Here is a 26,102-nt window from a genome sequence, read left to right on the forward strand (position 1 = left end):
GAGAAGCGAATAGGTATTGTTTCCCTTCTATGCCCTTTGCACCATGACAGGCCCCTTTACGCATTGTCTCATAATGCAGATACAGCGTGGTGGTCAAGAGCTTGGATTCCAGAGTTGCCAGCTGGGTTAGAAGTCCAGCTCCCACAGTTTCTGGCTGGGTGGCACCGGGCAAGTGATTTACCCACCTGAGCCTCAACGTGCTTCACTGCAGAGCATGAATAATCCTAATCCCCACCTCCAAGACCGGCTGCGAGGATTAAATGAGATCCTTTAGCGAAAGCATCCGGCGGTGTGCACCCCGAAAATGTGGCTCCTTCTGTTATTAATGGCCACGTGATGCAGAAGTCGCCGCCTTTATTTCTGCTAGACAGAGCAGCCGAGGTTCTGAGATATTAAGAAACCTGCCCAAGGCCACTGAGTTAGAGAGTGGCAGGCTGCGATCTGGGCCCAGAGACTCCTCAGACATCTTCAGCCTCCACAGGGAAAGAGATAAATGAGCCCAGGCCTTGAGAGGTGCCCGCTGCTCATTGGCAAGGGCACAGAGGCACGGTTGCCAAGCTCCTGACAGCCAACACTGCCATGTTGGGGGGGTGGGGTGGGGAAGATGTTTCCAAGGGGGCCCTGGCCGTGGAAGGCAGCTCTGCCAGGGCGGCTGCAAACTCTCTCACCTTGTGTGGGGCTCTGTCCTTCAGCATCCTGGAGAGGGACAGCAGCTGGAGTGATGCCGGGGGAAGCTGGGGGCTGTGGCCCCACACTTCCTCCCACCCTCACGGCAGAATTGACTCTGGATAAACAATTACAGTCTATTTACCTCGGACCATATGGTGTTGGGGAACAGGTGTGTGGTAATGAAAAGCCCAGCTCCAATTAAGTGTCTGGGAACCCGGCCGGGTTCCTGCTGAGTCTTTTGCTTGGGCTGAGGCCCACTTACAAATGAGAGCTAAAAGGGACCAAAGCTCAGTAGGGGCAGACATGGGGGCAGTGAGGCACCTGAGAAGCTGGGCTGGGCATGTGGGTACCTGAGAAAAGTGCTGGGCAGGAGCAGCCAGCGGCTCCCACCTACCATCCCAGTTCTGCTGGGCAGTAGGGCAGAGCCCAGGGCCCTCATCCGGGGCCTTCTCCTTGGCAGCACAGGTGACCTGGGAGTCAGCACAGGTGAACAGCCAGGCCACCTGGTAGTTGTCCGGGTGGGAAGGCTGGAGGGGGCTCCTGTTAGAGCAGGAGCTGGGCAGGTACTTGTTACTCCTTACCAACGTCACTTCGCCCTGGCCCTCCCACGTGCCTGAATTTCCCTCTGCCATAACTTCCAATCCTTCAACACATATTTTTGAGGCCCCATTATGTGCCAGGCACTGGGGACATACAGTTGAACAAAATAGCCAAAGGCCTTGGTTTCATTAAGTTTCTTTTATGAGGGTGGAGACTTCAGACATTTTAGGAGGATGAAAAGACAACCAGTGAATCACAAATAAGTGTCATTTCAGAGAATTGTGAGTACGACAGGGAAAGCACATCATTTGACCTGCCCGATGAACTCCTCGCCACCCTCACAGGCCCAGCTCAAGCAGCCCTCTCTTCTGACACTTCCTAAATGCCTCCAGCGGTCAGCGACCAGATCCTCTGGGCTCCTGGTCATTCCTGCCCTCGCCCCTATCACAGCACTGGAGTGGCTGCGTAAACTCGTTCTGCATCCCTCTTCCTCCATGACACTGACCTTTGCCAGTGCAGGGAAGGTGCCCAGCTCATTGCTATTTCCAGTGCACAGTACAGGGCCTGGTGGGCAGAAATGAGGGTTCAGTGAGGGATGGAGCTGTCTGGTCCTCACCTGTGCAGTCCCAGCCTCCTGCGAGGTTTGTCTGGCCTGCGGAGAAGACACTGTCCTCTCTGGCTTGGCCTGAGACGGTGGACAAATTGCAACTTCAGGGAGTACCAGCCTCCGGGGGGAGCCCCATCTGATCACAGAACCAGGCAAGGTGCCCTCACCAGTGTACGGGAGGCTGCAAGCTGAGCCAGAGGAAGACGAACAGCTCCTGTCCCTGCAGTGGGCTGATGAGAATCAAACGAGGGCACACGTGCCGATGGATCTCTCGTGTCAGTTTTCACTGCAGAGTGATGAGGCCGCACAAGGTGGGGGAGGCAGGGAACGTGTTGTTTCTTCTAGGAAACCCCAGCTTCAGTTGCTGGGGAGGAGACAGACAGAAATGGAGATTTTTCACACCCTTTTGCCTAAGTTCGTATTTTTGTTTTCCTTTCCTCTTGAATTTACACATAATTTTAGGTTTGCCAAATCAAAATTAGCACCCTTTCTAAATTTCCCTGCTGGGGAACCCTCTGAATGTCTCCCTGTGGTCCCACTCACATCCCTCTGGGGCTTACCCGCCTTTCCATGGGTACATGACCCACTCCACAGGGCTCCCTCCAGCTCTGTCTGATTATAAAGAGATACCTCCCCAGAGACACACACACTACACTACACTACGCTACACTATAGGAAATGGATAACAGATAATTCCAGGGAAAATCTAGGTTTCTGGTGAGGGGCTTGCACTATTTCTGGGGGTGTAAAGTTTTCAGAGCCAGGATTCTAGAAGGCTCCAGCCTCCAGCCCCCCTTCCTAACGCAGAGGGCTGGGAGCAAAGTAAATGGGTTTTGAGGTGGGAAACAAATTGGATTTTTTAAAAAATGCTCCGCTTCTAATGATCAGCGGTGTTATTCATAATCCCGTAGTACAAAGTGCATCTTGAAATCTATGTTTTGCGTTGACAGCCTCTCCCTAATGGGCAAGATCTCACACATGATAGGACCATAAAACACCCGCTCTGAACGCCTTGCTGCCTGTCGGGTAAGGGAGATGGACGGGCTCTCCAGCAGCAGGCAGAGGGCGCCAGCCACGGAGGCCCACCAGCCTCCCGGGCCCCCACTGGGCCAGGTCCCTAGCTCCCCCACCCCACCCCCAGCAGGAGAGGAGGGAGGAAGGAAGCAGGTGGGGGGCAGAAGGCAGAGCTCTTGATACAGACTGATCCTCTGACTCAGAAGTTTCTGGAATGTGAGAGGTATGCGCTACAGAATACAAATCTCACGGCTGCTTTGCAATGAAAGGGTTCCACGTTTAAGTAAGTCTGGGAAATGCCACACTGTCTAGCCCCTCCCACACATTTCAAACACCCGCTGGCATCGTCATAGCTGTGAGGAGTCTGGCAGTAGAAAAACACATCTGTGTGGCTTAGCTTCACCCAGTGGTCTCCAAACTTGTTTGATGACAGACCCTGTTTTTACACGACCCCGACTGCCATTCCACAGAATCAGCATTTCCCAGAAGCCCTGGTGGTAATAGCTGTATCCCTTTGCTAGGGCTTCCACAGCAAGGTACCACAGCCTGGGTGGCTTAAACAACAGACATTTGTTTTCTCACAATCCTGGAGGCCAGATGAGTGAGGTCAAGGTGATTGGTTTCTTCTGAGGCCTCGCTCCTTGGCTTGTAGACGGATTCCTTCTTCTTGTCCCTACATGTGTGTCTGTGTCCAAATTTCCTCTTCTTAAAAGGACACCAACCATATTGGAGCAGGGCTCACCCCTTATTTTAACTTCATTGTCTCTTTAAGAACCCTGTCTCCAAATATAGTCTCATCCTGAGGTCCTGGAGGTTAGGACTTCAACATATGAATTTGGGGGTGAGGACACAAGTCAGCCCCTAACGATAGCAGTGGATCTTGGCATTATGACGGGGAAGTCGGCCATTGGTGGGATCCCCAAGGGGCAGAAAGGGGACTGCCCGGGCAGAGGGCCTCCTGCTGTCCCGCCCATGCCTTCCAGCTCAGCAGGCATGACGTCAGCAGTGAGCGCACGTGTGAGGCAGCCACACTGTACTTTTCCATCAGATGATTAACGTGATCCTCACGATGGCCGGAGAGGTAGCAGGTCCTCTTATCCCCATTTCACAGAAGAGGAAGCCAGCACTCAGAGGTTGAGTCACTGGTTTTTGGTTGCCCAGTAAAGCGTGGAGTTAAGGAGTAAACCCAGGTGGGCTTAGAGAACCAGGCCGGAAGACCAGTGGTGATGGGTCCCCTGCACCCTGACACGGAAACTGCTGTAGCTGGTGGCAGAGGCTAGTGTCACTGCAGAACAGCTCAGAGGGCCCTGCCGCCCTGGAGCCTGAACGTCCACCTGTGGCATTTATCCCGACGGGTCTGGGCATCTGCTGGGGCCCACGCTCACTTTGCCAGCTTGGATGGAGAGCCATTCCCTGCAGCTTCCTGAGTGGTTTTGGCTAAGCTGGTCTTGCCCGATGCTCTAGGCCCCTGTCTCTCTGAGCTGGAAGTCAACCAGGGGGAGTGAGTCGCAGAATTCTTGACTGCCCATGGAGCGGACCAGGATAGAAAGCGTGGAACACAGAGCACCGAGCAACGCCAGCCCCACTCAGTGGTGACTGAGAAACACGGGGGCTGGCTGGCAAGTGTTCTCCAGGAATGAACAGTGCAGGTAGGAGCTGAGTGCTTGTGAAGCCGAGGAATGGCTGCTCCACTGCAGAAGCTGGTGGCTGGTTGGGCAGCACTAGGAATCCAGCACTTGCATTCTCCTGGCCCATCCTGGCCTGGGCACCTGTTGTTTGTCTTCCATAACCAGACAAATCCCCTTCCTGCCAGGCTGAGAGGCCTGTTGGCTTCGATTCTTCTTCTTAGTCAGGAGAGGGGACCATAGGTACCTGGGCAAAGTGCCCCGGGCTCCTGTTGCCCCCCTGCCCGCACCGACTCACTGGGCACATCGATGAGGAGTTGGGCTAGTTCTGTGTGGTGACAAAGACTGAATGAGGGTCCAGGGGTGGGAGTTCAGGGGGTCGTGTTTCAGACCAATGTGAGGAAGGACTTCCTAGGAGTGCGAGCCGTTCAGCGGTGACATGGCTGCCTTGGGCACAGCATGCGATGACCACACGTTGGGATCTGGGGGCTTCAGGAAGGGAGGCGTTTTGGGCTTACCCCTCTTCTCTTCCCAAAGGACACTTGACAAAGGGGTCCACCTGTGGGACACATTTCCGTGGGCATCTCGGGGATGTGTGTGGGTCACGACTGTCTCTCTCTGTCTCTCCAGAAAACAAGTCAGAAGGCACGTCTGTGAGGGTGACACCACGATAGGAATAACCATGAATCAGCTCGAATTTCCATTTCTTAAAAAATGACACGATTTGCAGCTGTTGATGCTGTAACTGTTGTTAATGATAATTTCCATGCAGGTTGCTCACACGTCCTCCTGGCACATCGCTGAGACGTGACACGGTGGTGAGACACGCGGGCTCCCAGAGGGTGTAGAGCAGTGCTTCTCAAACTCAATGTACACAGTTACCTGGGGTCAGGTTCAAACACAGGCTCTGACTCAGCAGGTCTGGGTGGGGCTCAAGATGCTGCATCTCTAATAGGTTCCCAGGTGACGGTCACACTGCAGGTCCACAGACCGCCCCCTGAATAGCAGGATCCAGAGAGGCTCATGGTCAGTTTCCAGGACGCCCAGCGCGGCTACTTGGAGGTAGCGAGGAGAGGGGAGTTACCTCATCTGGCTACGATGTCAGTTAGGCCAAAGTGAAGCCCAGCCTTCCTTTCTGGGAGGTTGAGCAATAAAATGGGACCCGGGTGGCCAAGATGGACGTTCTGGAGAAGGTGAGGCCGGAAGACCAGGAAGGCGCCTTTCAATCGAACAATTTACGATCTTAAAACTACATGGGCATTGGTCTTGCTGGGGGTCCAGGGACCTGATGAGAAGATGCTGAAGGAACCCTACAGTTTATATTTTGGAGCTCGCCCTATATGGCAAGCTCTTACATTAACTATCTTCTTTAGTCCTTGCAAAGATCCTCTATATGATTCAAGTATTTCATTATTGTCCCATTGCGTAGATGAGAAAACAAAGGCATAGAGAAGTTAGGGAGGTGCCCAAGGTCACACAGCCGGGAACCGAACTGGCTTGTGGGCTCCAGACACTGGGTTGGTCAGCACTTTGCGAGCTGCCTTCCTGCATCCTGCACATGCTTAATATGGCGTCTCGTCCTCCTGGCCATGCCCTCACCCGCCAGGCCCAGCAGAGTGAGGAGGACATCCAGGTATGGGGCAGAGGTCCCTACTAGATGTGGCCTCCTCCCTAGACCGTCCCTCTCCCTGCTCTGGTTGGCTCCACGCTTTGACACAGAGCCTGTATTCCAGCAGGATGATTACACAGGGTCTCCTCTGCAGCTGTGCTCACCATGGGGTTTGCTGTGCGGACACTGGCTGGCCGTGGAGGAGGGAAGAATAACTACCCTCATCTCAGGCCCCTCCAACCCCCGCTGGACGGAGGGGTAGATTCCGTCACATGGAAGGAGAGGTTGGGTCCCAGGGAGAAGCAGGGGCAGCCGATTCTGGGTCTCAGTGCTGCTTGAGGATATGCCCCAGCGTGTGGGCTGCGGCGTCCACAATGGTCACCGATTTCCACATCATTTAGAGTCAGAAAGGACAACCCTGTTTCTGCCTCCTTTCTGCAAGAATTCACCTCCAGTGCTTCCCACCTCAAATCTCTTCTCCCTTTCCAAATACTCCAACCCTCCGTGGGCATTCCTTTGGCTAGGCCAGGCTGGAAAACAAGGGGCTCATTCCCCGCCTCCCCCATGGAGAAGTAAAACATGACTCCTGGTGCTGGGGGAGGGGGATGAGGGATGTCTTCAGAGTTGGCATATATATATATGTATACGTGTGTGCGCGCGCACACACACACACACACAGGGTGCCAAAAAAATGTATACACATTTTAAGAAAGGAAACCTGTACTAAAATGGTAATACTTAGTATATACCAATAATAAAAGATGAATACAAGTCCCGTTTGACTTCTGCAATGACAAGAGATGCTCAAAGTGGTTCCCATCAGCGTCCAGACAATTCTGATTACAGCAAACTACTGCTTGGGCAACGCTGACCAAAGTGTCCACTTGTGTACATTTTTGTGGCACCCCCGGTATATACGTATAGCAAACGGCAGGGACCTGGGATGGGAGTTCAGGCGCGTGAGCGGCCAGGCCTGTGTGCTCAGGGATGACCCGCTCAAGAAGAGCTATGGAGCAGGTGGGCTCTCTCAGGCCACTGGCTGGTGACAGTTCTCCAGCTGGGGATTCAGGCTGATGATGGATTTACCTGCCACCCAGCTCAAAAAAACAGCATCGTGGCAGGGTCCCTGGTCCCTTGGAGACTTCTGAGGACTTCCCTGGCTTCAGAGAGGTGCTTCCCACAGCGGTCCAGGCAGTAGTTTCCTCCCTAGAAAAACAGGACCGACTCCAAGAGAAGCAAACAAGCCAATTAAGGGCCCAGCCCATTCTGGAGGCCCAGGCAGCACCGGCTCTCATCTTTCGAGGCACGAGCAGCACAGGCTGCTGGGGAGGTACAGTGCGTCCTAATTACACACTCCTCTGACAGGCGGTGTCAAAAGATTAAAGGAATCAAACCAAGTGGCTCTCCCACAGCCCCTCCCCCAAGAGCCAGAGCTGCTTCGTGAAGGCGATTATGGTACCAGGGTAGCGGTTAGAAAGATAATTTTCTCTGGGCCCCATGCCTGCCTCAGCCGACTTTACCTCGCTGCATGTCAGCATTGCATCTCGGCAGCTTTGTCTGGGCTCCTCAGATTCATTTTCTTTTTTGTTGGCACAGCTGAGTGGGAGAAAACAAATTAAACATCTCTGCCTCGGCCCCACCTCCCCACCCGATCGTGCACAACCTTCCTGATGGAGAAACCTCTCTCTCTCTCTCTCTTTCTCTCTCTCTCAGCATTTGCTTTCCATCCTCAGTTTCTCTTCCCAGCTGTCTTCACTTCATTCTGCCCCTTCTTACCTCCTATTCGGTCTCTACCTCTCATTTCCTCCTCCTCCTTAAAATATCCATCAGATCTCAAGGGAAAGGCAGCCACGGTGGGCTTTTTCTTTTTCCCCCCTCTAACGATCTTTAACATAATCCCGTGTTTCCTCGAAAATAAGACCTCACCGGAAAATCAGCCCTAGCATGCTTTTTCAGGATGACATCCCCTGAACATAAGCCCTAATGAATCTTTTGGAGCAAACCTTAATATAAGATCCGGTCTTCTTTTTGGGGAAACACGGTAGCAGCAGCGGTAACGACCAGTTGTTCAGCACACACGACTTGCAAGCTTTGTGTGGAGGGCTTCTCTTGCATGAGTTTATTAATCCTCATCAGATGTTATCAGAGAAGGAAACTGAAGCTCAGTGGCTCTGTGGCTTCAGGTCACATGGCTCGAACCAGGATTATGAGCTCAGCTGTTGACTATACAGATGGCTGCAGACCTGCTGCAGGTGCTGTGGCCCCGGGAAAGGAGGAGGAAGAGATGGCTGGGAAGGAATGTTTGAAAGCATCTCTGAGAGCCCCTCGTCCAGACAGAGAAGACTGGGCATTGGTGGGAAAGGAGAACCAGGGTATGGGGACCCCCCTCCAGATCCTGGGATGTTCCTGCCTGTTGTGGAGAATTTCTTCTGGCTTAGTCAGCAATAAAAAAAAATACTAGAGATTGAGGATGGGGGGGTGGGGGTGGTAAATCATAGACATTTACTTCCCATGGTCCTGGAGGCTGGAAGTCCAAGATCAAGGTGCAGCAAGGTAGGTTTCATACTGAGGCCTCTTCTCTTGGTTTGTACGTAGCCACCATCTTGCTGTGTGCTCACATGACCTCTTCTTTGTGTAGCCCTGTGGGGTATGTGTGGGGGAGGGGAGATCTGGTGTCTCTTCTCATTAGGGCACTAATCCCATGATGGGGCCCCACCCTTATGACCTCATTTAAGGAAATCCCAAAGACCCCATCCCCAAATACCCTCACATTGGGGGTTAGGGCTTCAACATGAATTTTGGGGGACACCAAAATGGTCCATAGCAGACCATCACCCCTGATCAGGGAATGCTATGGCCTTGTCCTTCAGGCATAGTAGAGCAGGGCAAAGGTCAGCAACTCCTGACCCAAACTTTCATTACATGGGGACAGGCCAGGGCTCTGAGAAGTCATGTGACTGGCCCAAGGTCACCTGGAAGGATGAGACCAGAGCCTGGCCCCCTGCCCTCTAGCCTAGGGATCTCTGGCACTCCTTAGGGTCTGCAAGGCTTTTGCCCAAACCCAAACCTCTGCAGAAGGAGTCCTGTGAGACCCTCCCCGTGATGACCACACACCTACCTGTGAACAGGAGAAAAGACGTGGAAAGGGGTTTGGTGGGCACTGGCTTTGACAATGGCTTCTGCTTCTGGTGGTGTGAAGATATGACTTGTGGTTTCAGGTGGAGGGTTTGTTAATGTCACTACAGCACATCACCTCCTGAGGATGGTGTCTGTGGGGGTACAGGAGAGAGAAATGGGGTGTAATACCTGCCTGGTCTGGCCTTCACCCTCCCATTTCTATCTTTCTTCTGAGCATCAGAAGGGATTAGGGGTTTAAAAAGAGGCCATTAGAGGAAGGCAAGAGCAGTGCTCCAGTTAATGTGGAGTGTCTCTATTACCATAATAACTTACCACTTAATAGCTGACTTCCCCACTAATCCTAATTGAAACACGTAATGATATTTCCGGGCGGAGACCGGCAGGCTCAAGTCTGGGCAGACATCTCCTGGGGCCCCCTGGCTTCACGTGGCGAAAACCGTGGGGCCTCCTCAGGGCATTCTGTTGGAATGGACTGAGGCAGCAGACAGCAGCTCTTGTAAGGCTGCCAGGAACCACAGCTGATGATAAAAGCCACTAAAGGTCAGCTGGGAATAGAAAACTATTTATGTTAAATGTCACAGATTAAGCCGCAGAATGGGCCTCAAGTGGGGAGCAGAGGGTGAGGTGAGAAACTCTGGTCACTGTACTTGCCTCTTTAGGGGCCTCCAAGGGGTGGGTGTCCTTGAGAGGTAGCGGGTATGTGGGGGTAGGGAGGGAGGCACTTGGTTTCCAGGCTCCCTTTAGCCTCTGGAAGCAGATGGATGTTGGCAGCTACAGGTGATTGGCCAGGCTAGCCGCCTGTCAAGGTTGCTAAGAGACCTAAGCACAAGGTTTGGGGAGAGAGAACCAAGCTGGTCTCTATCACATCGCAGAAGGGGACCTGGGGTGTCTCCCCAGGGCAGGAAAGATGAAATCTGCGGATGGGCATACTGCTGTCACTTACAGAGGGGACCCCGGCTCGCTCTGTTTTCCTGTGTATCATCCTGGGTTTGGTGTGGGAGTGCTTAATCATCTGAGATTTAATGTGACACAGCGGAACTGCAGGGGGTCGAGAGGGAGGGGACAGCATATTCCCTTCGGCAAGGGTCTGGGACTGTCCAGTTTGAAAGACACAGGAGGCCCTGGGAGGAAGGGACTGCCAGGGCCTGGTGCTCTGGGGGGGGGGCTTCAGGGCTCAGAGGGGTCTGGGCCAAGTCCTATAGGGCAGCACCAGCGAGGGACCCGGCTCCGCGGGGCACAAAGACGCAATGGAGGAGGCAAGAGCCCCACCACGCGGCATCCGGGCTCCATCCACTCGCCAAACACACCTAAAGATCGAATTTGTTGACAGGTCAAAAATATCCCCTGGAAAGTAATTAGATCGCTAAGGCCCCACTGAAAAAAATTACTACTGCTCTTAATTACTGACCTGGGGATTGTTCGCCAGCCGGTTGAGGCAGAGGCTTAATTTCCCTGATTTTCAACCACCCGGCCAGCCTCTGGACCACCCTGCCTCTGGACCGCCATGCCAGTCTAGCAGTTGCCATGCGTACAGGGAATACAAACACATTTTAATATTGGTGTAAGCAGACATAATTAGGAAGGTAAATCTAGTGGAAAAGAAAACCACACAGGCAAAATAAATACCCCCCAGACTCTATCCTGGTCTTAATTCAAGTAACAGGAGGGCAGGCTGCTGGTTTGGCGCGACTACGTCTCAGCCTTCCTCCGTACATGGAGATTCACTTTATCATTCGAAGGGATCTCACGGAGCTAGCTCCCAGCCCACCCCCGTGATGTGCACAGAGTCACACGCGCCCAGTGGTGCTCGGGGAGGCCCTTCCTCACCTTTCCTACCTCTGGTTTAGCAGCAGGTGGACCCACAGGAGGAGGAGGGATCAAGAGAAATCCCCGGAGGCCCTACCCGTCAAGGCAGGTGGGTAATGGATCCAGATGGAGGGTTGGGTGGGGTTGGAGGATGGCTGGGGGTGAGGGTGGGGCTCTGATAGCCCCTAAGAAGAGTTAGATTTATTCCTGTCATCAACAGATACGTGTTGGCGACTCATCTTCCCCAGCCCGGCGCTTGGCACTGGGGACATACTGGTGAAGACCATTATTCCTGCTTCCAGAAGCTTGCTGTGAACGCGGAAGGTCAGTGTGTCCGCAGGTATTTATCGTGTGTTAGGACTGTTGCCAGGAAAGCGGCGCAGAGCACGGAGGGGTGTGGCTAAACCCCCCGGAGGATGAGGGGGCTGGGCAATGCTGCACAGAGGCAACATTGGAGCCTGACCTTCAGTCCTCAAAGGGAACACGAGTCAGTGGACGCTGAAAGGGCTGGGCCAAGAGGGAACAGGAGGAGAGGAGGCTGGAAAGGAAAGTTTGGGCCAAATGATGAGGGGCCTCCAACACTGTGCTTAAGAAGCTCGTTAAAAATTAATTCTGAAGGCACGAGAGAGTTATCCACTGCTGCCGAGCAGGCGAATGAGAGGATTTGGCCTGGGTTTTAGAAAGAATGCTCTGGAAGCTGCAGGGAGGAGGTGCTAGACATGGCGGGCCCCTGCCTTACGTGCAACAGTGTCAGTGGTGGGCAGCAGCGGGCCTGTTCAACACTGATTCTGGGCCCCGCCCCCGAGTTCCTCATTGAGCATCTCTGACAAGCTCCCGACCATGCTGCTGGCCCTGGGACCACCCTTTGAGAACCACTGTGTTAGAGAGAGGAGGAGCTGGAAGCCAGAAGACCAGCTGGAAAGAAATGGTCATAAAATGAAAGGTGATGAAGGGCCGGGCTTGACGGATCCCCCTCAGTGGGCAGGGGGACCCACATGGTGGCCATGGGAGATGCGGTGCCCAGATGTGGGGAGTGCGAGCAGAATCAGGCTCTGGCGGTGGATTTGCTGACGCTGGAGGTGGACAACGGCAAAGCCGTGCAGAGCAGGAAACTGGAACTGGGATGCGAGGCAGGGCCATAGTACCGGGAACAAGGCCAGAAGCCAGGCATCAGGCTGAGGTCAGAGGTCCAGCACAGCTCGCAGAGTTGGGGACTCATTAAACTCCCCTGCCTTCAGTCATGCCTCGGGTCTGGGAGGCCGCTGCAGCTGCAGATGGGCCTGGATCAGAAGGTCGGCCCTATGCAAGGGCAGTGAATCAAGCACATCAGACCCAGAAATAGCACAGGTGGGAGACAATCGGATTCACTGTGTGCGGGGATGTGCCAGCCCAGGTAAGCGCCCTGTTGCTGGCCCCTAATTTGCAACCCAGGCCCAGGAGCATCCACACGGACAGACTCAGTGGGACCATTCCCCAGCAACGTGGGCCCTGCTCAGACCCAGCCCCAAAGCCCCAAAGCCCAGGCAGTGGCCGGATTGCCTGCAGGAAGGAGGTACCTCTTGGGAGGGGTGGAGAATCATTTGCTTTGATAGCAGCCCAGGAACAAGCAAGGGGACTGTGGGGGAGAGTGGGGAGCAAACAGATGCCAGGAAGATGTGGCCAGGAATTGTCAGCTAAGGAAGCCCAAACAGGTTATCTCCCCAACTCCCTGGTGCTTGCTCCCTCTGTCCCCAAGGCAGTGTCCCTGGATCTGAGTTCTGTTCCCTCCTCCTCCACTGCATTCTTGCCAGTCTGACCCACTCAGCAGTTTATTTAATGTACACAAAATATTTTACTGCGATATAAGGGAAGCTGGTGTCTGGATACTGCATCACTTAGTTACAGTTTAAGCCCACGGGCCACAGCTCACATTGGAATGGACGTGCCAGAGGACTGGCGTCTGTGTATGTTAGCCAAATATTAATGCCCACAAGCACTACTCTATGCCAGGGTTCTCTGCCCGTCTCACTCCCAGCACTGTTACTTCGAGTTAAAACTGTTCTGGAAGCATCCTCAATGCACTTCAGTGACCTCTCTGGGGTCAGCTGCAAGATCTCCATGCCCTGAATAAACTCATTCCTGAGAGTTTGCTCCCCACTCATAACCCCCCCCACCCCGACCCATCCTGGTCCTGAATTGCTCTTACTTTCACACTTTCTGACCCCATAGTCCCAAGTCCCCTCATGCTCTGTCCTGCTTCACTCTCTTGCTCATTGTCACTACTGGGGTTTCTGTTCCCTCCCCACCCCCAGGTTGCCACATCTGCCCCATGTTTAGCAGCCCCTTACACGGGCATGCACTCTCTCGTCTGGTACCAACATTAGCGGGGACTTTGGAGCTCTAAAGCCCCATGACATTCATTGACTGCTCCTTTCAGACTGAGGTTTCTTCTCCCCAGCCCAAGACAACGGAGGAGGAGGCTGTTTAAGTTCCCAGGGCCAGAGGGGAGTGTCGCTGGCTGGGTGGCCCTGTCTAGAGGAGACTTGGAGAGCAGGAAGCAGCCTAGAAAGAGGGGAGAGAATCACCAGAGGGCAGGAGGACGTGGCTGCTGTGAGGAGAGGGGCCCAAGTGCTTGCTCTCCAGCGCCCCCAGTGGACATCCTGTGGGCAGCCGTTCCCTGCCAGGATTAATACCCATTGCAGGCATGGGGCTGACCCTGCAGGACAGCGAGGCAGGGGCAGCCGTTAGGGGGCAGCAACCAGCTCACCCAGGCCAGCTTCTGCCTCTATAGGGGCAGCATGGAGGCCAGAGATACTGCCAGCCGGCAGAGCCCACTCTAGTTTTCTCCTCACTCCAGAAGAGCTCAGTGATCCGCCGGAAGCTCAACCAGAAGAAAAGATAGATTGTGACAAGTTTGGGGCAAAGAGAGGACAGAAATCCTAAATCCTTCCTGCAAGGACTCTCCTGAGACCTGAAACACGGAGACCAAAACTCACTCTATTACCACTCCTAGGGGCTGACATCACTGAGCACTTACCACAGACCAAACACAGCTTCACACATGCCGTCCCGTTTATCGTCACTGTGACCCTGGGAGGAAGAAGTGATTATTCTTAATCTGGAGAAGAGATGGAAACGCAGAGAGTTTAGTTATCTGGCCCAAGATCACATAGCAAAGGCTTGAAACCAGGACTGTCCCCCCGCAAAGCCTGTATTTGTAACTGTGCCAGCCTAGCAGCTGAGCAGAACCATTACTCAGAGCTTCCTGGGTCTGTGATGGGTGTGGGCTGCTCGAAGAATCCCTCGCCCCGTTGCATCAAGAACCACCTAAGCCAGCCCCACCAGCTGCTTCCCCGACAGTTAGCTTTTAATGGGGGTCAGCGAACTGGTCCACGGGCCATATCTGCCCTGCGACCTGTTTCTATGAAGCTGTGCTGGAACCCACCGATGCTGGTTCGTTTACATGTCGTCTCCTTGTATGCCTGCTCTCATGCTCCCTGGGCCAGCCTGCGTAGTCCCAACAGAGCCCATATGGCCCGTGATGCCTGCAGTATTTACAATCGGGCCCTTTACCAAGAAGTGTCGACCCTGGCCTTGGATGAAACCACAGGCTTGCCGGTGTCTGCAGAGCCCAGCTGAAGACAGTGTGGAGGGTGACATGTGTGTAGGTGTGTGTGCATGTGCACGAGTGTGTGTGCAAAAGGGCCTCAGACCACGCTGGTGACATGCAGAGCAGATTCTCCCTTCCCTTCTCCTAGAGAAGAGAGAGTGGGTGTTGAGTGGGCAGTGATCTCCTTTCTCAGGGAGCTGGGTTTTAGAGGCTTTTGTAGTTAGAATGGCACAGTGGCTGCTGCTGTTGCTGCTGCAATTTAAGTAATTTTCCCCTAATTAAGCAATTATCTCAGATATAGCTTCTTCCATCTCCAGGAACTTTTTTGTGGCGTGTGGGGAGGAGCGGGATGGGGGTGTAGTGCTTGGGAAGGCCCAGATATAGAAACACCCTAACAGCAAGTTTCTCTGCCCAGCAGAGCTGAGAGCGACAGCGGCTGCTGAGCCAGCTGAGTGGATTTCAAAGGCGTGCTTGAAAGTGACCAACTGGTCCGAAAGCCACCCGCCCTGGAGCCAGACACATACATGGCAACTAAGTCATAACAGGAGATCTGAGCCCACAAAGGCCCCTGAAAACAGAGAGTGGGTTCAGGGTGGGGGCAGGGGGGACAGGTCTTTTTACGTCAGCAAGAGTGAGCGAGCAAAGGCTTGGGAGCTCTGGAGGCTACAAGGAGAAGGGGCTTTGTCCTTCCATTGGGAGGGCAGAGCTAGGCCTCCCTAACAGCCCATCCAGGAGCATGAGGTTCACTCGTCTTACTGTGAAGACTTCACATAGTCATGGGTGCGAGTCGTTAGGGGCTCAACCCTCCTCCATAGGCAGACAGCCCGAAGACACAGACACACACACACACACACACACACACACACACACACACCGCAAGCCTGAGCTGCAGTCTAGGGCTAGGATTGCCAGATCCACAACAGGATGCCCTGATATGCTGGAGTTTCAGAAAAAAACAATGGAAAATTTTTAGTGTAATTATGTCCCAATTATTGCACGGGCATACTTATACCAAAAACCTATTCATTGGTTAGTTTTGTTGTTTAATTGAACTAGGCATTCTGTAATTCTCCTTGCTGGCACCCTTATCCAGAGTCCACCTTCCAAAGACCTTCTCCCCACAATTTCCACGCAAGGAAATGATTATTTGTCCCCAGTCACTAGATCCAGCCAAGGCAGCGAGGCTCTGGGCTGGAGGCGGAAAGAAATTCCAAGGTCTGAAGGCTGGGAAAGAAAACCAAAGGGTTCCTTATGGGTCCAGGTGGAGGTAGGTGTATGCAGTAGGCAAGTGACCACAGGGGCTGTTGGCCTTGGGACTCAGACATAAGAAAGCTAGAAAGGAAGGGGAAAGAGGCCCTTCATTTTTGGTGTTAGTCATCATTTACTACATAGGGAATTTTTTTTTTAAGACAACTGTTGACAGGGACGTTTCTTTGTGAATCGTAGTTGTCAGGACTGTTCACATCCCCCATCCCAACAGACTACTGACTGGACCCTCACCAGGAGAACAGTGACTTCCCTGCCTTCCCCACGGAAAACATCGTCAGGGACTCCAGGCCTTAGTTTCCAAGGAAGGCATTTCCAATGTGAGGTATCAAGTCCAGGTAGGAGCAAGCAGGAGCCAGAGCAGGACCTGACTGGGGAGGGAACCTCACTTCCCAGGGCAGCCACACACACCGTGCCTCTGTCAACCCTGGGATGTGACCCACTCCTGAAATGTCTGGAACATTCCTTCCAGCTGCTGCTAATTGCATCCCAGTCAAGCAGTTCGTTAGAAAGATTTGAGGAGGGGGTGCAGTCTGGGGCCCGCAGCCATTTCTCGAGGGAGCTTGTGGCAGGTGGGCGCTGCTAAGGACCACAAAGGGACCCAGGCCTGGTGGGTGAAGCCCCAGGGAGCCTGGAACAGAGAACTTCAGGCTGGGGTACACAGAGCGGTGGTGATCCCTCAACTCCCGCCCCCCGACTGAGGCTGGGGTTCCGGGTAGCTCCAGACAGAGCCCCGAGAGCTACAGCTGATGGAAGCGGAGTCAAGTTACACTGCATTTATTTATTCCCCAGAAGTGCAGCGGGACCTACATAAATGGAAAGGGCGAACGTGGAGAGACCATAAAGAGAGAGTTTGGTTTTTATGCAGTGGTAACCAGGGGAATTAATTCCCGGCTGGCAGAGGTCGCACAACAGTAACTGAGTTTTAAACAGGCACAGAGAGGACCCTGGGGAGGCAGGAGAGAAGCAGAGTGGAGGACGGTGTGAGGGGTGGGAGGCAGCCGCCCAGAAGGTGTGGGCACCAGGGTCCGCCGATTTCAAAGTACAGTCAGGAGAAGGCTTTAGAGAGTCGATAACTCAATGCTGCTCTCAGTCAGGCCACATGTATTAGGCACCGACTGTGTATCAGGACCTGGCTTGATGCACAGGGAGGTTATGTTGACGGATAAACTGGGGTCCTGTCTCAAGACTCTTATGCTTCGGAGGTACCAGGAATCGCACGAGCTGTGATGGGGGCCATCAGCCATGGCAGAAAGAGCACGGCCGGGGAACTGGACCCCTTAGGTTGGAATTCTACTTCCTCTCCTATTAACTCTGCAATCTGGGGCAAGATTCTTAATTTCTGTGTCTCAATTTCTCATACAGAAAATACACATAATCAGAGTAGCTACCTCCTAGGAGTTTCCTGAGGATTTATAGTAATAGAAATGGCCTGGTACGTAGGGCTTTCTATTGGGGCACATTCTGATCACCAGTTTCAGTTTGGGACAAAAGTCTATGCCTTATGTGTTCATTGAAGAGGTCTAGGAAGTCTTCATGGAAGAGGTGACTTCTGAGCTAGATTTTAAAGGATGATTAAGACCCATGTGAGTGGAGAAGAGGGGTAAAACTTCTAGACAGGAGCTTCCGAATGAGCAGAATCATGGAGGTGTGACAGTAAAACTAGAAGGGGCCACCTGACACTGGAGACTTGGTGTGCTGGGGTATCCTGGCCAACTTTGTGTGTGTGTGTGGGGTTCCTCCCTTGAGTATATGTAAGGCTGAGCTCAGGGTGGTGGACAGGCAGAGACCACACATGGAAAGAAAGCCAGGCAAGAATATCTGCTCAGCTGCCCGGTCCACTGGGAACACTGAATGTGTGTGTGTGGGGTGGGGGGAGGGGGTATTTTACCTGAAGGTAGCAGCCCTCAGCTTCCGAAGCACAACACTAACCAAATCAGAACCACCAGGTGGGGAGAACGATGGGTATTTGTCAGAACTCAGTAAGACCATAGACCAGCTCTGTTTCATAGAAATATAATGCAAGCCGCATGAGCAGTTTTAAATTTTTCGGTAGCCACATTGAAAAAGTAAAACACAAAACAAAAGCAAAAATCAAAAAAGATAAAAACAAAATAGGCGAGGTTAATTTTAATAGCCTATTTGATGCAACCCAATATATGTAAAATACTATCAGTTCAACATGGAATAACTCTAAAGGAATTATTCATACGATATTTTGCATTTTCTTTTTTATACTAAGCGACTGAAATCTGGTGTGTACTTTACACTCAGAGCACATCACTAGCCCCGTGTCAAGTGCTCAGTAGCTGCTGGTGGCTGAGGACGACCATATCAGACAGAACTGGAATAGAAAATCACGTAGTGCAGCTCCTCCGCTCTCGGATCCAGAGATGGTCCATCTCCCCATGGCCACCTCATTGTGTTCTCCAGACACACACATCTGGAGACAATGGCCCAGGGCTTCTTGGCTGGTCAAGTGGTGCCTTAGGATGTTGGTTCCTGTCGACTACGATAGTACTGACCAGGGAGGGAGCCAGGTTCCTTTTGCTGGAGGTGACTGCTGGGTGGGGTGGGGATGGGGCCTCAGAGAACCCCCTACGGAAGCTGCTCCTACCACCCCTGCTCTTCACACTCCCAGCACCAAGGCAAAGGTTTTGGGAGTGACCTTGAACGCCATTGGCATGGAGTGAGGAGACTGGGATAGCTCCAGCTGGGAAAGTAGCAGCTTTGGTGATTGTGAGGAAGTGAGAGCCATGCAGAGGGGACCACCCGCGCTTCTGCCCACCACATATTTGAAAATACAGAAAGCTAGAGGCCCCCTCTCCCCAACACACACAGGCACTCCCTGTCATCTAGGCACATGGAAATGTGATTCCAAAATCAATTTATTCACCACTTACAAATGCACTGTGTTTTACATGCATGGGCCCGTGTAAGCCTCACCAACAACCCTTGAGATAGGTCCTGAGAAAATAGAGGTACAGAGAGGTTAAGCAGCTTGTCAGAAGTCACACAGCTAGTGGGTGGGGTGGCCAGGATTTGGACGTGGATCAGGCTCCGTGGAAATGAGTCTCGTAGCTCATGAGTCTGCTGTCACCTGGAAACTACGTCATGACAAGGGGAGAAGCCAGCAGGGAGATGGAAAGTCGGGAGGCTGTTCCGTAATGGGGGACAAGGAGAGGGAAGACTGCCGTCTGGCACAACCACGCAGCAGGTCCCAGATGGTAAAGAACCGACATCAGCTGCCTGGCTGGGATAGAACAGGAAGGGGTGTAGACAGGCTCTGTGATGAGGATCTCGGGGTCCACCTGGGAGGGAGCACAGAGGGAAGGGAAGCCTGTGACCTCACCAGTTGGGCCAATGGCCAATGACATCACCAGGAGGGCAAGGAGCCAGGCCCAGCAAGTTATTTATGGAAAAGGCTGGCGGCCAGGCGCAGCAGCTCCTAAGCTGTTTCAGATGTGGTCGGGATAAAGCCTCCAGCTGGCCCAGTGGGGCCGCCAGGGCTAGGCAGGCGGAGGAGGAAGGAGGAAGGCTGGAGGAGGCAGCCAGCTGATGGGGAGGGAGGGCTGCTCAGAGCCTCACTGGGGACTCGGGCCGGGGCACCACGCTTCTCCACCTTGGAGTCTGTCCATCCAGCTCTATCCTTGCTCTGGGGGAGCCTGGCCTCTGCAGCCGCCCACCCTCGAGGTCACTCATTTAGAACTCAGACACCAGATGGGTGCAGACAGGGCAGCCTGGGGATTTCACTGCATCTGCGTTTGTGTACATGAGGATGTGTGCCCGTGTGCGTGACTGTACTTCCTTCTCAACGGGGAGACTCATTCTCTGGTTCCTTGTACATCGGTGCACAGTGACCCATGTGCAGTTAAGTTTGGGAGTGCGTGGATATGTGTGTATCTCTGCATAGTGTGTGTATGTGCACGCACAGGAGGGAGGGAGGAGGGGAGAGAGATTGCATGACAGAGCTAGCAAATAGGGAGAGAGGAGTCACCAGGGGAGAGAAATCATTATAGGAAGTTGGGCAATATAATTTCAGTGGAAGATACAGAGGCACTTATAGAAGCTTCAGCAAAACTAGACAAACCTTTCAATCCATTTATCAAAAACGCCTGCAGCTCTGCTGCCTGAGCAGGTGCAACAGGAATAAAATACTGAGCAGAACCAGCAACTGTGGGGCTGGAGGAACCCAATAAATAAGGGGTTACTGCTATGCTCACCCTGACTCTGCTGGGTTTGCTGCCGCCTGTCCTTCCACCCATCACGCCAATGGTCCTACAGGCACTGGCTGGGGCCCAAGTGCCCACATCTATGGTGTCTGAACTTCAGGCCTCGTGGGGGTGGTGGTGATGGGGGGTAGGGGTTGCAGAGGCCAGAGTGAGTGAGCCTCATGCAGACGAGCACTGGTGTGGTGGCAGCACAGGGGCCCTGCTTCTTGTGTTTCTTGAATGTACCAGCTGCCCTCCTTCCATTCAAAATCCTCCATCAGAAAACCAGATCCATTCTATAGGTCCTGATGGAGCAACAGGGGGAGAAAATGGGGGCCAGGTAATGACGCAGGGGTTTCCTGCACCCAGACCCCAGGCCTTGCTGTGTACTGAGACCTCCCCTCACTTCCATGTCTTGACAACTCGGGCCTTTTGAGGGGTGGGTGGAGAGATGAACACCAAGTCACAACCAACTGAGTGGGGAACCCCATTTTCCAGGACTTCTGTTCCCCTTTGTCATGCTACTCCCTTCTCAATGCCAAAAAGGTATCTCTATGCAGTCATTTCCCCTAAACATGAGCCCACAAAACAGGACGTCTCTATTGATTGTTTTATATCCAACTCCATGAACACACAGACACACAGACACAGGTGCTCAGGAAACTAACTGCCCCTGCACCCCCTGCCCCATCCTTTGCTTTCTGCACCACCGGCACCACCACCCCATCAATAGGATAACCTCGATCATTGCATCTGGATGCCAAGAACCAAAAGGGCTTCGGAAGCCATTCTCTGCACTCTCCCAGCTGGGGAGGGGGGAGACGCGGGGGGGGGGGGGGGTAAGGGGGGAGGGGCATGGGACAGGTACGACTGATTGGCTCTCTGGGTTGCCAGGCTAAACACCTGGAATGCAGGAAATAGGATTAAACCTCAGCAGGGAGCAGAGGAATAAAGGTTAATGAGGGAAGTGGAGAGAGAGCACAGACTGGCTGTTCCCGGGGACAAAAGGGCAGCGCCTAGGCTCTGTGGGTGCAGACTGGGGTCACGTGGTCCACCCTGCTGCTTTTGGAAACCCAGCAGATGGGAGCCCCACTTTTTCTAGACTGTTCTTAGGAAGCAAATGTCCTATCCACAAGTTGCTCTTCAACTGCCTAGATTACCTGCTCATTGCAGCCTCTGTTCCTGCTTTATGTTCTCCAGAGAGCTAAAATTTTCTATGACTCTTTCGGGACCAATCAAGAGGCTCCAATCTCTTCTGAACCTAACCCCATCTCTTCCCTCCTACAAATCCCACCAGGGAGTCACAGGAGGTCCAGCTTAGGACTCAAGCAAGTTGTGACATCATTATGCTCCTGCCTGGGAAAGGCATCAGACCTGCAGGGCCAGCAGCTGGACTGAGACTTTACTTCTTGCTCCAAAGACACCTTTCTCCTTTGGAAGGATGGAGATAGAACAGCAGAAAGAACTTCCCATCAGTCATCACGCTGGAATTTTAGGGACAAATTGCATCAGGGACAGCGATGGAAATGAACAGTCACTGGGGGAGCAGTGCTCCGGTTCTCAGGAGAGTTAGTGTTTTGTCACACTTCTCGTAAACCTGCAAATGCCATTCGAAACTGCTGGCCCCCTGAGCCTACCCCTCTCCTTGTTTCTCTCCAGCCCTGAGCAGGACCTAACTGTGGAGGGGGAAGGAAAGTTGCCAGGGCAACCATCCCAACTCCTCTTTCCTCTGCCTTTGGAAATCTTTAAGGAGAGGAAGCAGTCATTTTCCTGGGGTGCAGGGGTGCAGCCCCACCAGATCAAAACTACGCAAGGCACAGCGCCAAGCAAAAAGACCTGGTCCCCAGCCCATCATCTGCTTCCCAGCTGTTTGCTTTAGCGGTTCCTTTAAAGACTCACATCTGGGCTTCAGCCAGTGCTCAAATTGCAGGGGTGAGGGGCTGCGTTTTCTGTGAGTTGGTGAGGAAAGGATGTCATTTCTCTAACTTCCAAGAGAGCCTTTCACCATTCTCATACTTGTTTCTTTTCTCACAGCCTTACCTAAGGAGGTGTGTTCCAGTGATGATGACGATATGAGAGTAACAGCAATATCGCCGTGCGCTTACGCTATGCCAGGCGCTTCTCAGCGCTTTGCTTGCATTTTCTCTAATTTGCACAACGATCCTATGAAGTATGGATTCCTATCCCCATTTTTCATATAGGGAAACTGAGGCTGGGAAAGGCTCCGTAACCTGCGAATGTCCACAGGTATAGGTGACAGATCTTGGACCTAAACCCTGCAAAGGAAGTGGCTTGAGGCAGAGAAAGCTAAAAAGCTGGCCTGAGCAATGAGCTCTTCCCATAGTGCACGCAGACCAGAACTTTTCTGCAGAGGAGGCAGAGAAGTTTGCCAGGGATTTTGTTTGTCTGTTTCAGCCCTGAAAGTCCTGCATCTGGGAAGCCCTTCAGACCCTGGAAAACTGAGATGATTGGCTGCCCTTGATAGAGCACGCACAGAGGAGAGTGTGCAATGGATACTCACAATGGACCTTGGAGACCCACCTGCCATGGGGGTTTAGGGCAGTTTAAGGCTCAAGGCCATGGGCAGGATGAGATCTGCTGGCAAAGCCTCTTCCAGCCAGTCCTGAGGCTCATCAGCTTAATCCCCTCCTTTCTCCACTGGAAATGAGGTATAACACCCCACCCCACCCCCACAGTCCTTTGCCATGTTGACGCTTGGTTGCAAGTGTGCCCCAAGCTCCTGATAGCTGCCACGCCTGGCCCTGACCCCACCTGAATCTGATTTCCCTGTGGACAGTAAACAAAAAGAGGCTGATGGTTTTCACAGCCCGTTGTACCTCCAACAATCTCCATCCACCGTAAGTCAAGTCAGAAAGAGGTCAGGGGAGGGGGCTGGGTACACCCAGAAAACAGTGCCGGGGCCCACACTGCCCAACGCAGGCCCCCAGGCTGACAGGAGAGGTGGGCAGAGGTGAGAAGAAGAGAAAGAGGAGATAGGCAAAACTCCCAATGAAAGGAAAAAAGAAGTTCAATCAGATTTGTAAAGGGCACAATTTACAAATCCGTCACATATTTTACTAGGCTGGGATTTACGGATTAGCCTGTAATACTTAGGCAGCTTTTTGTAATAAAACCCGAGCCCAGGCAGCCTTGGGGAAGTGAGGAGGAGGAAGGCGCCTTCGCTGTCTATCTCACTTTCATTTTCCCAGCATTTTTTGATGTAGGCAGCCCCATTAATCTGTGCTTTATCTGCCTATGGAGAAGGATTGAGCTCTTTATTGGATTTTTGTCAAGAATAAATGATTTAGTTTGGGATATTGTGGAAACGATTTTTGTGGTATTACACCATCTAATAAATGAAACAGCAGGGATCAATTCCTTTCTTGCAATGTGTTCAACAGGCAGGGTGAAATATGCCCCACAATTATTTGGTATTGCACTCTATAGATATTTATAACCGAGTGTGACTGCGTGTGTATGGGTCTGCCCAGGCGTGGGCACCTGTCCGGGAAGATGTGATCCGTCAGCTCTAAAGCATGAGACTTGGGACCCATGTGATGGGCCGGTCAGAAATACAGATCAAATTCACTTTAGCCAACAATCCTGAGTGTTGGAGAGAAAGAATCAGAGCTGGGGGTAAAGTCTCAGGGTGGGAGATTGTATGTACCAAGGCCCTTGGCTGGAGTGCTTTTCCTGGAAGGATGGGAAACTAACAGTGTGGGAGGGACATCAGGGCCATAGCAGCCCTGGCAAGCACCAGGTGTATGGGGACACCACACAGAGAGCCCGGGGGCCCATCCCTCCCTGTCCTGTGTGCCTTAGTCCATGCCCACTGCCCTCTCTCCCTGGACATCACTTCAAGGGAAGATATCTGGAAATACTTGGAGATGGGAGCTGGCTGGCTGCCCAGGTAGGCTCATAAGGTTTATATCCCTGGAGGCCCACAAATATTTATTGAGAGCCTATTATATGACAGTGCTTAGCACAGGCCTGGCACAAAGTAAACCTTATATAGATATATGTTCACAGATTGACTGATTAACAGAAAGCTTTCAAGATGCCCTGCCCTCCCCCAACACACACGGTCCTCACAAGCGGAAACGGGGATGAATCGGAGAGTAAAAGATCCTGAGCAGGAGCTAGCTGACAGGTGAGAAAATTGCTTCTCCACCCTTCGCCCAAGTCCCTACTCTAGGAAAAGACAAGAGCTGCTCCCAAAGCGGGGAGCTGGGAGGGCTGGTCCTGGGCAGCACGTGTCGCACCCCGCTGAGACGCTGAGACACCTGCTTACCCAGGTTTTGCTCTCTGGACACCAGCACCTTGACTCAGATTGTCCAAGTGGTCCCTTCCGTTCACTAGACTGAGAGCTTCATCAGAGAAAGTACACGCCTGACATCTCACCGCGGTGAACTTTGTGCCTGGTTCATAGGAAGTGTTTAGTAAATAGTCCTCAAATAACCCCCGGAAGGAACAGCTGTTCAGTAATTAGTTGCGGTTCTTTGACCCCAGGCTTCACCGAGTTGGCAAAGCAGCAGTTGAGCACCCCTGTCTCGGTCCATTCAGGCCGCTAAACAAAATGCCACCGGCTGGGGGGCTTATCCACAACAGACACTTGTATCAGAGTTCTGGAGGCTGGGAGTTCGAGCTCAGGGCTCCTGCATGGTCAGCTGAGGGCCCTGTTCTGGGTCCCCGACTTCTCGTTGTGTCCTCCCATGGTGAGGGGGGCTGGGAGCTCCCCAGGGCATCCTTTACCAGGGCACTAATCCCTTTCACGAGGGCTCCACCCTCACGACGTCATCACCTCCCAGAGGCCCCACCTCCTCATACCATCCCCTTGGGGGTTAGGATTTCAACATATGGATTTGGGGGGACACGTTCAGACTATAGCAATCACTCCACACTGCACAGAGAGCGTAATCTATGTGCTCATTGGCTGTAAGAAACCAGAGGGGCTGTCGTAGTCTCCTCTAGCAGGACCCCCACTTCCTCCCTTGGGGACAGTGATAACCACAGCCAACAGGGCTGAGCTGGCCAGCTGCCGTCCTCTGAGGTTCCATGTTACTCAGTTACACACAGTCTGAACGGCATCTTCTGCTCCTGCTCTGAGGCCCTAGTTACTCAGTCTGTCCCTGTTCACGCACTCCAGAAGTGTCTGGTCTGTGGGTACTGAGTTCCTTAGGGGGTTAATTTCCTTGACAGGCTCTGCTTCCCCGCCATATGTTCCATAAATGTTGGCAGTGACAGTTAGACCCTACAGCTCTCAGTCTCTCTACCCTGAGTGTTTTATTTTTGTCCTATTTTGGACTGTCTTCCCTGGCTGTGTTTTCTCTGCCGCAATCAGAATTCTTGGAGCTTGGTGGTGAAGGGAGGGGAGCTGTAAGTGTCTTTGGCAGGCAGAGTCTCTTCTGCTTGGAGCTCAACATGAAGAAGACTCATCCCTGCCCCCCCCACCCCCTGCAAAGAAATATGGATGCTCCAAGGGTTCCTGTGTAACCAATTAAAAAATAACTGATGATTCCCACCCCACCCCTGACAATGGCAGCTCAGAGACTTAACTGCTAGAGCCCTTCACATATAGTCATATAGATGTGTCATGAGCAGAAGCAAGATGTGGCCCAATCGTGGGTGCTGGGGTTGAGGTTGGGGTCCCAGGGTACTATTTGCCCCAGCTCCCAACCAGGGGCTGTTAGGAGACATTTCATTCTAACTCCTAAGGCTGACTTTAGGATGACAACTATGATCTTGGCCTCGAGCCCTGTGGGTTCTCTGCTGCTCCTTTCAACTCGCTCCGTGGCCTTCTGACCAGTTGGATATGGAAAGCGTCAATCAAGTATTCTTATTTCTGCCGTAGGCTCCTTTGAAAGGCCTTTCCTTTGATCTGACACCTCCAGAGCAAGACAGTTATCATCGTTCCAACCTGTTGAGCTGAGATTTCATCCTCAGAGGGAGTTGTACACTTGTTGGAAAACAAACAAATGCTCCCTGCATCTCGGCAGAGAGCAAGGCGGTCCTTCTGGTTAGTTCCTTA

General features: G+C 52.8%; 1 long non-coding RNA gene across 3 annotated transcripts in view; it reads right to left on the reverse strand.

The window, feature by feature from the left end:
- Nucleotides 1-1,423: 1,423 nt before the first annotated feature.
- LOC109451871 (uncharacterized) overlaps nucleotides 1,424-26,102 on the reverse strand; it is a 64,893-nt gene continuing 40,214 nt past the window's right edge. Inside the window, exons 3-9 of one of the 3 annotated variants that reach the window (XR_012492227.2) lie at nucleotides 14,025-14,077; nucleotides 9,183-9,333; nucleotides 8,068-8,704; nucleotides 7,585-7,660; nucleotides 7,151-7,270; nucleotides 1,984-2,180; nucleotides 1,424-1,773 (exon numbers count right to left, since the gene is read on the reverse strand). This is a non-coding gene — a long non-coding RNA (uncharacterized LOC109451871). Of the gene's footprint in view, nucleotides 2,181-7,150; nucleotides 7,271-7,584; nucleotides 7,661-8,067; nucleotides 8,705-9,182; nucleotides 9,334-9,514; nucleotides 10,691-14,024; nucleotides 14,078-26,102 lie in introns of those variants that run through there. The other 2 variants (XR_016022988.1, XR_002138043.3) reach the window with 2 other exon arrangements.

Source organism: Rhinolophus sinicus, chromosome 12, assembly GCF_057876585.1.
Source record: "Rhinolophus sinicus isolate RSI-liver-muscle chromosome 12, RSI-T2T, whole genome shotgun sequence".
Lineage (NCBI taxonomy): Eukaryota > Metazoa > Chordata > Mammalia > Chiroptera > Rhinolophidae > Rhinolophus > Rhinolophus sinicus.